General features: G+C 39.5%; 1 protein-coding gene across 1 annotated transcript in view; it reads right to left on the reverse strand.

Annotated features, from left to right (window-relative positions):
• LOC115218372 (linear gramicidin synthase subunit D) overlaps positions 1 to 9,980 on the reverse strand; it is a 105,484-nt gene extending 95,504 nt beyond the window's left edge. Inside the window, exon 1 of the mRNA XM_029788141.2 lies at positions 9,849 to 9,980. The gene's annotated coding sequence lies outside the window, so the exon portion shown is untranslated. The remainder of the gene's footprint in view (positions 1 to 9,848) is intronic.
• Positions 9,981 to 15,000: the final 5,020 nt, after the last annotated feature.

A 15,000-nucleotide genomic window follows, 5' to 3' on the forward strand; every position in this document is an offset into this window, starting at 1 on the left:
TTAACCAAATTCGGGTATCTTATAGTCGTGATTCATATCGAGCCCATCTGAGTATTAGCGCGCGTCTACAATGAGTCTACGATTTTAAAAATAATTTAACATCATTTTTTATTCCATTTTAATGCATAATTTTTCGTGTGTCGATGGCGGCGGAGTTGGCGTCGATGGTCACACCTGCACCTGTTTGCTTCTCCCCCTTCTTCCCTCCCTCGTGAAGCTGGGGGAGGGGAGTGTAAGGAAATCAACGTCGTAAAGCGTTGTCAAGGAGACCAGCGTTCTTTTAGAACAACGACTTCATGGCTTGAAGACACCAAAACAGAAATGGCTAAGAAAGCCCGAATTGGCATCTATAAGGGAAGTAACTCTCTAAAAATGCTTATATAGTTATTTCCCTTACAAACCCGAGCAACGCCGGGCGATACTGCTAGTATATATATATATATATATATACACACACACACACACATATATATATATATATATATAGATAGATGCAGCACAAAGTTTTGTCATGGTTTCGAAGCAATGAAAATATTTTGACATAAATCAAATTTAAATGTTGAAGTTTTGAAATGAATCTAACAGTTTTTTTGTGCATTCTTAAATGGCTTATAAACATCTTCCATGCTGCAATTGTTTTTGTGTGTATATATATATATATATATATATATATGATTATATATGATATATATATATATATATATATATAGATATATATATATATATATATATGTATGTATGTATGTGTGTGTGTGTGTGTATGTATATGTATATATATGTATGTATATTTATATATTATATATATGTGTGTTTATATATGTATGTGTGTATGTCTGTGTATATATGATAGGCTTGTTCTGGTTTTCATTTGTTAAAACCGCTCAAGAGGGTTTGGATGCATTGGAGCTGTAGTAAATACACTTGCTTAAGACACCATGCGATGATCACACACTACATACCTTCCTTCCAAGCACTGCTATAAACAGAAGTAAGCTAGAATGTTAAAACTTAGTGCACATGCACAGCAGAGTTCAAGGTCAATCTGTGCCAAGCAGTTTTACTCTGCATGCTTTAGCTTCGTTACTATGGCAACAGTCTGGGTACTTATTGATCACACCATGTATATATACAGGGTGTGGTGAATATATATATATATATATATAACGGGAAGCTTTATGAAAATAGACAAAAGATGAAGGCAGGTTTACGGAAATAAACAAAAGACGAAGGCAGGTGGAATACAAACAAACAATTGTATTAGTATGGCGCTCAGGAAATATAAATAAAACAAGTCTTTTACGTTTCGAGCCTACGCTCTTCAACAGAAAGATACACAGAGAAAAAACACAGAAAGAAGGAGAGAAAAAAATATGCGTGCAGAAAAATTGTCATCTAAATTACACAAAAATGAAAATAACACTGACATCTCATTTTAGCAGATGTATTTTCCAAAATTACATAAAAATATCTTGAAATACTAAAGAGTAAATCTATTCAGTAAAATTGCCATTGACTTCAACCATGGCCTTCAGATGACTTCGGAATCTCCTGCACCTCTTCAGTTGGTGAATGCTGCCATAATCCTTACTTTTCATCTTTGGTGTTACCAGGAGTTTTGATGGTCTCTCACTCAGCTGCACCCCACACATAATAATTAAGGGAGTGGCATTCTGGGGAGTTAGGTGGCCAGATGTTAGGGGGGATGTGGTCGCAGAAATTGTCTGACAGTCATGACTGAATTCTCCTGCTTCTGTGGCATGGTGCAGAGTCCTGTTGCTAGACATAGGGTCTTCCAGTAGCCACCCTCTTGACCCCAGGCACTTGACGTAGATTTCCATGTTGAGCCTGAGGCTGTGTGGAAAGATGAATGGAGGCATAACTTTGCCATCACTAGTGTTCACTCCAAACACCATGATATTGACTGGATGTTTGATTTTTATCACTCTCAGTACATGTCTCAGGGGACACGCCGAGCCAACAGTTGTTCTGTGTGTGTTCACCATCTGATCCTGACAGAAATTTTTCTCATCTGAGAAAAACCAAAGCATGCCTGGGGTTGAACTCAACTCACCTTGTCAGCTTATAAGAAAACTATTGAACTCATACACTGATTTCAAAAGTGGTAAAAGTGCAAACTATAAATAGTATGGGTGGCTTATTAGCAATTTAACAACCTAAAGGCAAATTTATAGACGCCACTAAAGTGACAGATTGTACAAAGTGGTACCGTCATTGCTAGAAATAAGAGTCAAAATAACTCAATAGTCACAAATGCACTATCTTAATGACTAACAAGGGAGATAAACTATTGAGTTATTTTGACTCTTATTTCTAGTACCTTCTATCCCCTAGTACCTTCTGTCACTTTAGTGACAACTATAAATTTGCCTTTAGGTTGTTAAATTACTAATAAGCCACCCATATTATACTTTTCACTTTCACCATTTTTAAAATCAGCGTATGAGTTCAACAGTTTTCTTATAAGCTGACAAGGTGAGTTGAGTTTAACCCTGGATGTGGTAAGAACCACTGATGAGAATTAGGATGCTCTGCATCAAAGTTTGAAATCACCAGTGATCTGGTTTTGTTCGCTAGAGAACTTATCTTCATCGTCAATCATTAAGATAGTGAATTTGTGGCTATTGTGTTGTTTTGACTCTTACTTCTATCCATGCCGGTACCACTAAGTACCCTCTGTCACTTTAGTAACGTCTATAAATTTGTCTTCAGGTTGTTAAGTTGCTAATAAGCCACCCATATATATATATATATATATATAAGATACAAAATGGGACAAGAACGCAAAACGTCCGGACAACTTGGTGATACAAAAAGAACAACAAAACATCCAGATAGACGATACAAAAAAACAAGGACGGGTCATTCGAAGCTTTCTATCCTCAGTCAAGAACCGGATCATCCTCACAATAAGGATCACTCTTAGTCTTGGCAACAGTAGATTATGCTTCACTGAGGAAGTCCAATAAGAGGAAAAGATATCTCTTAAGTTTTACTAGTTGTCTTTAATAACCAGATTATATATTACATATATATATTAACAGGGTCACTGATGTAGCATTTATGCAATAACAATTGTAATGAAGGCTATGATCCCATGTTCGATAAACACATGTTTAACCTTGTTGTGTAAATAAACACTATACTCTTTACTCTTTTACTTGTTTCAGTCATTTGACTGTGGCCATGCTGGAGCACCGCCTTTAGTTGAGTAACTCGACCCCGGGACTTATTCTATGTAAGCCTAGTACTTATTCTATCGGTCTCTTTTGCCGAACCGCTAAGTGACGGGGACATAAACATACCAGCATCGGTTGTCAAGCAATGCTAGGAGGGCAAACACAGACACACAGACATACACAAACACATATATATACATATATACGACGGGCTTCTTTCAGTTTCCGTCTACCAAATCCACTCACAAGGCTTTGGTCGGCCCGAGGCTATAGTAGAAGACACTTGCCCAAGGTGCCACGCAGTGGGACTGAACCCGGAACCATGTGGTTGGTAAGCAAGCTACTTATCACACAGCCACTCCTGCGCCTATGTTGAAAACACAGTGCTTTTCAGTGACCAGGTAGTGAACAGAAATAAACTGGCAATTAGTTTTGACTTTCATTAAAGTCATCATGAGAACTGGTTTATACCTAGCTGCTGAGAAAAAGTATCTTATTGATACTCTCTCTTTTACTCTTTTACTTGTTTCAGTCATTTGACTGCGGCCATGCTGGAGCACTGCCTTTAGTTGACCAAATTGACCCCAGGACTTATTCTTTGTAAGCCTCATACTTATTCTATCGCTCTCTTTTGCTGAACTGGTAAGTTACATGGATGTAAACATGACAGCATCGGTTGTCAAGCGATGTTTCTGGCTACCAAATCCACTCACAAGGCTTTGGTTGGCCTGAGGCTATAATAGAAGATACTTGCCCAAGGTGCCATGCAGTGGGACTGAACCCGGAACCATGTGGCTGATAAGCAAGCTACTTACCACATAGCCACTCCTGTGTCTATATATACATAGGTAATGAAAAATGTGGTCAGTTTAAATCTGATTTTCTTTATGTAGCAAGGCAAAGTTGGTCATGTGTATTAATTAACTAGTGCTGAATGTTTATGAAATTAAAATTGACATCAAGGTTGAAGTTATGATAAAATCTTTAATAAACATTTTCAGCTTCACTGTAAAGATCTGTTTATTAGAAATATGATTGTAACCTTTTCATTAACATCATTTTATGTCCTCTTGCTGTATTTTTATGGTTTAGTTAAGCTGTCAGAGTCCAAATCAGTTTTCATTTGGAGTTACTGTCCTCAGAAATGGGTTGGAGAACCACGTCTTGATTGCATGTTCCTATTTTGACATGATTTCTATGGCTACACTTAACAATGTACTTGGTGCATTTTATTGATATACCTATTTCTTTATTACCCACAAGGGGCTAAACACAGAGGGGACAAACAAAGACAGACATAGGTATTAAGTCGATTATATCGATCCCAGTGCGTAACAGGTGCTTAATTTATCGACCCCGAAAGGATGAAAGGCAAAGTTGACCTCGGCGGAATTTGAACTCAATGTAACGGCAGACGAAATACCGCAAAGCATTTCGCCCGGCGTGCTAACACTTCTGCCAGCTCGCCACCTTTTATTGATATACCAGCAACAGAAATGTTATCAAGAACACAATGCACCATTCGGTCGAGGAATAAAAACAATGACCTTGAAACCATGAGTGCAACATCCTAACCACTAGATCAGATGTCTTCACATGAATAAAAATAGAGATGAGTAATTGTGAAAGAAAGTGGTTTGTGTCAATAATGAGTGACAAGTGAGAGATAAGAAGGTTGACCGAAAAGTTCATAGGCTGATAAATATACTGTCATAGAATGTGACAGATGAGGTTAATTTTTCAATACAGTCCCCTTTGCAGTTCACATACTTCTTTCATGCAGTGCTTGCGTCCCATTGATGAAGAAGCTTTCATCTTGTTGATTAAAAATGTCGTGAAAAGCAGATTTGATGTAATCCCCATTGCAATACTGGTTCCCAGCCAAGTGTAGTTTCATGTTGGGGAACAGATGATAGTCAGATGGGGCCAAATCAGGAGAACAGAGTGGGTGATCAACCAGTTCAAAGCCACAGTCATACACAGCAGCCATTGAAAGCAAGAACTTGTGTGCTGGAGCATTCCCCTGATGAAACAAGATCCCTTTCATCAGTTTTCTCTGGGCGTTTGGTCTTGACAGCCTTTCATAACTACTTCAGCAAGCTGGCATAGTACTTTCTATTGATCATGTGCCCTTTTGAAGATAATCAAAAAACACAATGCCTTTTGCATCCCAAAAAACTGAGGTCATCACCTTCCCTGCAGATGGTAACAACCTTGGCCTTCTTTGAAGCAGGTGAGAAGGAGTGTTTCCACTGCATGGACTGTCTCTTTGTCTCTGGCTTAAAGTGATAAACCCAACACTCATCCTGGGTGAGAAAATGTTCAAGGAAGCCGGCTGGATCTGCCTCGGACAATACCACATTTTCCTGTGATGTGATCAGCCCAGTGAGCTTTGATCAGGTGTCAGAAGATTTGGTATCCACCAGCAGAAACCTTAATCATGCCAAGTTCATTCTCAATTCTATCATGGGATATGCCAAAAGCATTAGTTATTTGATTTATCATCAACCACCTGTCATCCATCACCATATGATGAGCACAATCAATGCTTTCTTTGGTGATGTCAACTGCAGGATGTCTAGACCTTGGGTTATCTTCAAAACTCTCTCAGGCCATCAATAAATGAGATAGTATAACTGATAGATGAGTGGATAACACAATGGAGAGGGTAGTTGATGGAAGTAACGATAATGGTATCCTCTGATTACTGCTTTGAGTCTTGGGACTCCTAGGGCCATTTACTTGGTTTGCATGGCATTTAAGTGACTGAAGTCACAACATCCTCCTGAACAGGACACCAGTCTGTTGCAAGGTTCCTTGTTCACAGCTGAGCTGACTGACACAATGTAAAAAGAAGTGTTTTGCTCAATAACAAAATGCTGTTCCAGGTCTAGGAATTGAAACGTTGATTTTGTGATTGTGAGTGCAACAACCTTTATTACTAAGCCATGCACTTTCACAGTTGATGGAGATTCAGTTGGAATATAATTGATAAGAAACCCAAATGTAAATCCACTGACATCTTTCTAATGTTCATTTTGCCATGCCAGAATAGGTGTGTGGGACCTCTCCTGCATTGCATATCATCACTCATCATGATTCTTTGTCATCTACTTCATGAAGTCCAACTTCTTGAGATCAATATTCACCACTTCATCTTATGTCTTCCTCAGTCTCCTTCTTCCACAGGTTTAATCCACGTAAAGTGCCCAGCACTTTTAATATACGACAGACATCCTATGTCCATACCAGAGCAGCTTTTTCTCTAGCATGTTACATATGATTCCTTTTATATCCAATTTTTCTTTCAGTTCATTTGTGTTCTGCTTTCCATGCTCACTTAATTTTCTTTATTTCTTTATTGCCCACAAGGGGCTAAACATAGAGGGGACAAACAAGGACAAACAAGGACAAACAAGGACAGACAAACGGATTAAGTCGATTACATCGACCTCAGTGCGTAACTGGTACTTAGTTTATCGACCCCGAAAGGATGAAAGGCAAAGTTGACCTCGGCGGAATTTGAACTCAGAACATAAAGATAAATGAAATACCTATTTCTTTACTACCCACAAAGGGCTAAACACAGAGGGGACAAACAAGGACAGACAAACAGATTAAGTCGATTACATCGACCTCAGTGCATAACTGGTCCTTAATTTATCGACCCCGAAAGGATGAAAGGCAAAGTTGACCTCGGCGGGATTTGAACTCAGAATGTAATGGCAGATGAAATACTGCTAAGCATTTCGCTTGTTGTGCTAATGTTTCTGCCAGCTCACTACCTTATTTTCTTTCTAGCCTTCACAAATTTTCTGCATTCAAAGCTCATGTCTTGCTACCATATAATGTACCCTTTACTATGGGAGAGAAACTCATTGTTATTCGTAGGGTCAATAGCTCCCTGAACTTCTTAATCTGGCTACTCTACTCTTAGAATATCCAGCTCCACTGCAAGGTGCATTCATACATGTAACTCCTTCTGTGTATCTGTGTATTTGCCACATACACAGTCTACCATTTCTGCCTGCCTACCTGTGATCCCAACTCAATCTCTTTTGCATTCAGGTCAACTCTGACTGAGCAGACATTCTTGCCACGACAATCCAGTCTTTTTTTAAGCATGTCTGGGACTCTATTGTACAATGTGCATTGTTCTTTTTCTTCTACCAATATAGTGTGAGAGGTTTAGCTGTTATTTCTAGTAAGTTGAGTTATCATGTAGAGGTTGATGTATGTATTCTTTCTATGAATATGTGTATGTGTGAATGTGCAACATATATGTTTGCAAACATGTGTGTGTGTGTGTCTGAATGAGTGCATGAATGTAGGATTGCATTTTTAGAAGTGCATACATGCATGTGTGATGTATATCTTGAGTGTTGATGTTTGATTTTTTGCAAGTACTTTTTTTACAAACCAATCCTATGACTGGCACCTGGCAGTTGCCAGGACCCCTGGACTAGTGGTACGTAAAAAGCACTATCCGAATCGTGGCCGATGCCAGTGCCGCCTTGACTGGCTTCTGTGCTGGTGGCACGTAAAATGCACCAATCCGACCGTGGCCGTTGCCAGCCTCACCTGGCACCTGTGCAGGTGGCACGTAAAAAGCACCCACTACACTCACGGAGTGGTTGGCGTTAGGAAGGGCATCCAGCTGTAGAAACACTGCCAGATAAGACTGGAGCCTGGTGCAGCCTTCTGGCTTCCCAGATCCCCGGTCGAACCGTCCAACCCATGCCAGTATGGAGAACGGACGTTAAACGATGATGATGATGATGATGATGATTGGTGTGTATGTATAAATGTGTGTATGTCTGCATGTGTGTAAGTTCATACACATGTAATTATGTAAGAGTATGGTTGTATGGGTGTATATTTATCTGTATTCTCTGTAATCTTAATACATATTTATTTATATATATATTTTTCCTGTGTGTAGATCACTCAATAATTTTTTAATATACATCTTTTAGCGTGTGTGTGTTGTATGCTTTGAGCCTGTGTGTACAAGCATATGTGTATGTGAGTGCATATTAGAACACATGTGTATGTGCATGTATGCATATTTGAGCATATATGTACAAGCATGTGTTTGTGTGTGTGTATATGTATGAGGGGTTGCTGAAAAGTTCCTGGCTTTAAGGGTCTCGTAAAAGGCCTGGTTAGAGGCCTAACCTCCCAAGTTCTTTTACAAGGCTTAGAAAATCTGAAAGTCCACTGCAAACGTATCAGAGCAATCACCCCCAAGGACAATTACACCCCTGTAGGACAATTTCCCGACGACAACTACCCCCGAGGACTAAGAAGTTTTAAAATCATCATCTGTTGTCTTCAGGGGTAATTGTCCTTGTGGGGGAGTTATTGTGCGTGGGGGATAAATGTCCTAGAATCGCTGCAACTCATGTCTGAATCTGAAAGGGGAATATGTTGAATGAAATCATTAACTAATCCTCCTGTATCTTCTTTTTACTCAAAGCCAGGAACTTTACAGCACCCAGTTCATGCAATGTATGAGTAGATATGTAATTTCATATTCTATGTGTTTGTGTATGATTGTATAATTCTTTACTGGTGTGTACACATGTGTGTGTGAATGAATATTTCTGTTAAATTGTTTAAAGTTTTTACTCGTTTCAATCCCTGGACTGTGCGGTCAAGCTGGGGCATGACCTTTTAAGGGTTTAGTCGAACATATTGACCCCAGTACTTATTCTTAATTTCGGTACTTATTATATCAGTCTCTTTTGCTGAATTGCTAAGTTACAGAAGCATGAGCAAATCAAGACTGATTGTCAAGTGGTGGTAGAGGGATAAACACAACATCCATACACATATACACATACATAAATACATACATACGTACGTATGTAAGTATGTACATACACACATACACATACATACATTCATACATACATACATACATACATTCATACATACATACATACATACATATTCACACACTTGCAATGGGTTTCCACACAGTTTCCACCTACTAAATTCACTCACAAGGCTTTGGCTGTCTCAGGGCTATAGTAGAAGACTTGTCCAGGTTGCTGTACAGTGGGATTGAACTCAAAAGCATGTGGTTGCTAAGCAAGCTTCTTACCTTGTCTGCACCTATGTATGATTGCATAACACTTTACTGTTGTGCATTATGTGTGCATGTCTATGTGCATATATGTGCACATGTACACGTGCATATATGCATACATGCATACATGTGCATGTGCATGCAAACATTCATGCTTATGCATGCACATGTGCATATGTAAGTGTGCATGTGTGTGTGTGTGTATATCTGTGTGTGTGTGTGTGCGTCTGTGTGTGTGTGTCTGTGTGTGTGTGTGTGTCTGTGTGTATCTGTCTGTGTGCGTCTGTGTTGTGTGTGTGTGTGTGTGTGTGTGTGTGTGTGTGTCTGTGTGTATCTGTCTGTGTGCGTCTGTGTGTGTGTGTGTGTGTGTATATCTGTGTGTGTGTGTGTCTGTGTGTATCTGTCTGTGTGTGTGTGTGTGTGTGTGTGTGGTGTGTGTGTGTGTGTGTGTAGCTGTCTGTCTGTCTGGTTACATTTTATGAATCTGTATGTGAGTCAAAATATTACAAAATTTTCAGACAAAGAATAATGTACGATTTGAACTTTAAGTCATTTACCTGTTTTATAGTTTCACCTTGATATAATGATTTATGTCTACCTTGATGAGGTTACCTCTACATGATTACTGACCTGTAAAAAACAACAGCCAGATTTCCCTCAAATCACATCCGGCTGTCTTAAAAAGAAGAAGGAAGTACTGGATAATGTATTTCCTAGGAAGACGGCAACCATGTTCACAGCTGGAATTGCCAGGTCTGTCTTGGGTTAAACAGCAGCGTGAACAAAGCAGTAGCAGCAGTAGCAGCAGCAGCAGCAGCAGTAACATTTGCTGCAAGCAACAACAACAACAGCAACATAACCACCATACAAATCACCACCACTACCACTGCTGCTGCTGCCACTGCTGCTGCTGTCACTGCCGTCGCCACCACTGCCACCACCACTATCACCATCACAACCACCACCACCACCACCACCACCACCACCACCACCACCACCACCACCACCACCACCACCAGCACCCCCACCACCAGCATCATAACCACCACCACTACCATCACCACCACCACCACCCCTACCACCACCAGCCCCCCTACCACCACCACCACCACCAGCACCCCAACCACCACCAGCACCCCTACCACCACCAGCACCAGCACCAGCACCACCAGCATCACAACCACCACCACCACCACCACCACCACCACCATGACTACTAACAGCAACAGCAGCAACAACGACATTTGTGTATACATATGTGTGTGTGTGTGTGTGTGTGTGTGTGTGTGTGTGTAAAACCAGAGGAACCTATCTCGATTTTTTTCCGATAAACATCAGTTGCATTTAATGATTCTACCAGCTGCCAGTAATTAAGAAAAATGCAACAAAAATAACTATAAAAAAAAAAAACTCAACAATCAAACAACTAAAATAGTCAAGGTATGAGATTTGATATAATTGCTCGATCTGCAAAAAATAGCAGTCAAACCTTGTTTGATAAAGATGTGTAATTGGGTATTCATAAAAAAAGAAGGCTATATAGTCCTTGATGTATTATATCTGTTAACAAAAAAAAGAAAAGAAAAAGAAGGATGGTAACAATTGATCAAGGTTGAGCTGGTGCTAAAGAACATCATAACAGTGTGCACATACGTATGCAAGAGAAGTAAATCTCAATTGTTTTCCCATAAAGAACCTGTTTTCTATTTACCACTGTCTAACACATACCAATGATAAAATGAAACCAAATAAAATCCAATACTTGGCAAAAAAAAATTTTGGTGGGGAAACCCCAGTATATGTACAAAATCAAAGAAAAATAAATGAATAAATGAATAAAAAAGATAACCCTATTGATTTACAACCTTCTCTCTCTCTCTCAATTGATAAAATATTTTGATAAAAATATTTCTTTGAATTGAATACCATTGATTTCAGTCAAGGAGCTTGGGTGAATGACAACTAGATAACAGATTGAAAGAGTTGGCAAATGTGTTGTTTGTGGTCAGAATATTTAACCCAGTGGTTTCCAACCAGGGTTCCGCAGAACCTTAGGGTTCCGCCAGTACAGTTCAGGGGTTTCGCAAGAAGTTACAAAAATGCTAAAATCAACAGTAATTTTTAATTCTCCTGTGCAGATATGTGTGCATAAGACAATTAAATTATTGCACAGGGGTTCCTCGAGCCAGTGAAATGCTTTATTGGGGTTCCGCTCCAGCAAAAAGTTTGAAAAGCACTGATTTAACCCTTTCATTACTGTATTTATTTTGAGATGCACTGCGTTTCTTTCAATTACTTTAAATATAACAAAGAATTTGGTAAAATAACTTAGTTATCATTCAGCTAGTGTTAGCAACATAAATTGTAACTAAGGTTTGGCGGAAGATTTTAATTCAAAACATATGAAAACAAGACATTTGTACTCAGAGCCAGAGTCGGTTTCAGCCGGGTTGGTAATGAAAGGGTTAAACACAAATGGAGCCAAGTTCATCTAACTGTGGAAATAGGTAAATACATACATTCTGAGACCTCCTTTGGTCACGACACAGACCATGGGATTGCACCTAGAAAGTTACTCTCCCAGGCACAAGTCCAGGCAAGGTTGTTTAAAGAAGACCAGCAGTCGCCCATGCATACTGGCCTCCCCTCTCCACGCCACCAGTGTTATGCAAGGGAAAGGCAACAGCCGATACAGCTTGGCACCTGTGATGTTGCAACTCATTTCTACAGCTGAGTGAACTGGAGCAATGTGAAATAAAGTGTCTTGCTCAAGAACACAACACGCAGCCCGGTCTGGGATTCGAGCTCACAATCTCACGATCGTAAGCTCGACGCTCTAACCACTGAGCCATGCATACATACATATAAAATATTATTGAATATAAATTCTTGATTTATTAAAATTACTAGTTTAAAAGCTGCATTACGTGCAGACTTTTAAGCTTGCTCCTGTGTAGGGCTAACTGGGCCTACAGCCCAAAATTAAGGAGAGCTAAATAGCATAACTACAATACTTCTATAATGACTATATGCCCTGGTGGTGTTTGATCAGAGGTTAAGGACTGATGAGAATTAATTCTGTAATGCAAATCATTCTATTGTTCCAGTCTCAAGTTGAATTCCTACTGTTGGCCAATTTGTCCCAAATTTCTTATCTTGAAGCAAATGTCATTTATCTCTCTCTTGATCTCTAATGCCATCTGACAAATGCCAACCAAGATGATGTGAATCAGCCAAGCTTTACTTGCTAGAAAAAGCAACCCAAATGCTTTTAAATCAGATGCCAATGCTGGATGTTCAAAAACCAGGTTTTCAATACTGGGATCATCCTGATTCCAAAAAGGTATAATATGTCTATCTAGAGCAAATGTAGACTTAGATACAGGGATCCCAGACAGAACTTCACATTTATTATTATAGATTTCCACCTCTAGAGGAAGTATAAGTTCCTTGGTTACAGGAGATAAGATATCTTGTAACCAAGGAACTTATTTGTAGATAAGATTGTCCTCTTATCTTCAGATAATAAGCCTGTCCTTTTCCTCATTGGGTTGTCAGTTTTAGAGAACTCTTGTATCTTGAGATTATCTCCCTTTCTCAAGCAGAGTTGGTCTTAATTGCATATTAGTAATTATGAAACATCCTCTAGAGGCTGAGATGAATTTATGTGATATATTGTCTTTGATATACTTGTAGGAGTGGCTGTGTGGTAAGTAGAACCAACGACATGGTTCTGGGTTCAGTCCCACCGTGTGGCATCTTGGGCAAGTGCCTTCTACTATAGCCCCGGGCCGACCAAAGCCTTATGAGTGGATTTGGTAGACGGAAACTGAAAGAAGCCCGTCATATATATGTATATATGTATGTGTGTGTATATGTTTGTGTGTCTGTGTTTGTCCCTCTAGCATTGCTTGACAACCGATGCTGGTGTGTTTACGCCCCCGTCACTTAGCGGTTCGGCAAAAGCGACCGATAGAATAAGCACTGGGCTTACAAAGAATAAGTCCCAGGGTCGATTTGCTCGATTAAAGGCGGTGCTCCAGCATGACTGAAACAAGTAAAAGAGTAAGAGAGCTATCTTTGTTGTACAAATACATGCCTTTAGCCACTCTGAGTGAATTAGTGACAGTTTGTAGTTCAGTTCTTCCAGTAGGAAAGTCTACCTCCTGTATGCCAGCAGCCATGTTAATGAAGGAGGGGTTTCATCTCTCTCATCCAGCTAACTTTATGGTAACCAAGATGAACTTGAGATACATAAAAAGATCAGATGTTTCTCTCCTTTCCTCTGATGCAACTAGGAATTCCAGCTGTCTGAATTTGATATGGTGGTGGAATGACATTTGAACACTCCAAACAGTGTAGCAAGACATGAGATAAAATGATCAGAATTATATAAAGTAGCTGAAAATGAGGGTTAATAATAGCAGAAGAATAGGCAAGTCAAAGAGAGGAAGTGAAATAGCATTGATACAATTTTTTTTTAAATGTAGTACAAACATATATGAGACTTGATTAACGAACTAATGAAATTTCAAAGATGAAATAATAAAGGGGGCAGTGTTCTGACAGTTGACAACTGATATGAGTAGGTTATACTTCAACAATTCTAGGTGTGTAAAAATGCTTCCAAAAGTCATGGGTGCTCTGCGGTTTATTAATTTTATAAGCATGTCCACGAGAGGTAGAGTTATTGAATTAAAAAATGTAGCCAAAGTTATTGTTGGAAAAATGGTAGAATAATCTTGCTGGATTCTACCAAGTTACCAGCAGCTAGACATTGAAACTTTAAATGTTACAAAGCCAAGAGAAACAAGACTCTCAAGATATGGTAAGAACATATTTGATTGCATGTTTCTGGTCAGCTTCCAGTAGTTTGCTATTCTGGACAAGATCTTCTTCTTAATCCTTTTTCCCCTTGTGGATCATAGGGCCTCAACAGTTGTTTTCCACTTTTTGCAGTCATTGGTGTGTTTCTTGACTGCTTCCCATGTCAGGCCAGTGGTCCTGAGCTTGTCCAAAATGCTCCACTTCCATGTCTGCTTCGGGTGTCCTCGCTTCCTTTTACCCTGTGGGTTCCAGTCAAGTGCTTGTCGTGTCACATTTGAGGATTCTTTCCTCAGTGTGTGTCCAATCCATCTCCATTTCCTTCGTCTAATCTGAACATGTATGGGCTCCTGGTTGACCCTTTTCCACAGGTTGGTGTTTGGCACTCTTTCAAACCATTTCAGATGGAGGATCTGCTGGAGACATTTATTGATGAAGGTCTGGATCTTCTTGTAGTTACTGTAGGTGGCTCTCCATGTTTCAGAGCCATACTAAAGCACAGATTTTACGTTTGAACTAAATAATTGTCAGTCTGATCAATAACTGTCAGTCTGATCAATAATTGTCAGTCTAATCTTAGATTCTGGACAAGATGGAGGTGCCAAACTGGAGATGTAAGTTGTAAATGTGGATGTAAAAATTACAGGTATTATAACCCCAACCTTTCAATGCCTTTGGCTTTATAAAATAATTATCGAACTGTATAAACATATAGGCTGGTTACTCATTAGAGATATAGTCATAAACACCAAATACTTTTTATTAGCCCACGTATAATGTTTTTAAAGTCTATATGTATCATCACCATCATTGTCATCATCATTTAACGTCTGCTGGATGGTTTGTCAGGAGCTGGTTGTGCTGGAGCCTGCACTGGGCTTCTGT

Source organism: Octopus sinensis, linkage group LG13, assembly GCF_006345805.1.
Source record: "Octopus sinensis linkage group LG13, ASM634580v1, whole genome shotgun sequence".
NCBI classification, from domain to species: domain Eukaryota; kingdom Metazoa; phylum Mollusca; class Cephalopoda; order Octopoda; family Octopodidae; genus Octopus; species Octopus sinensis.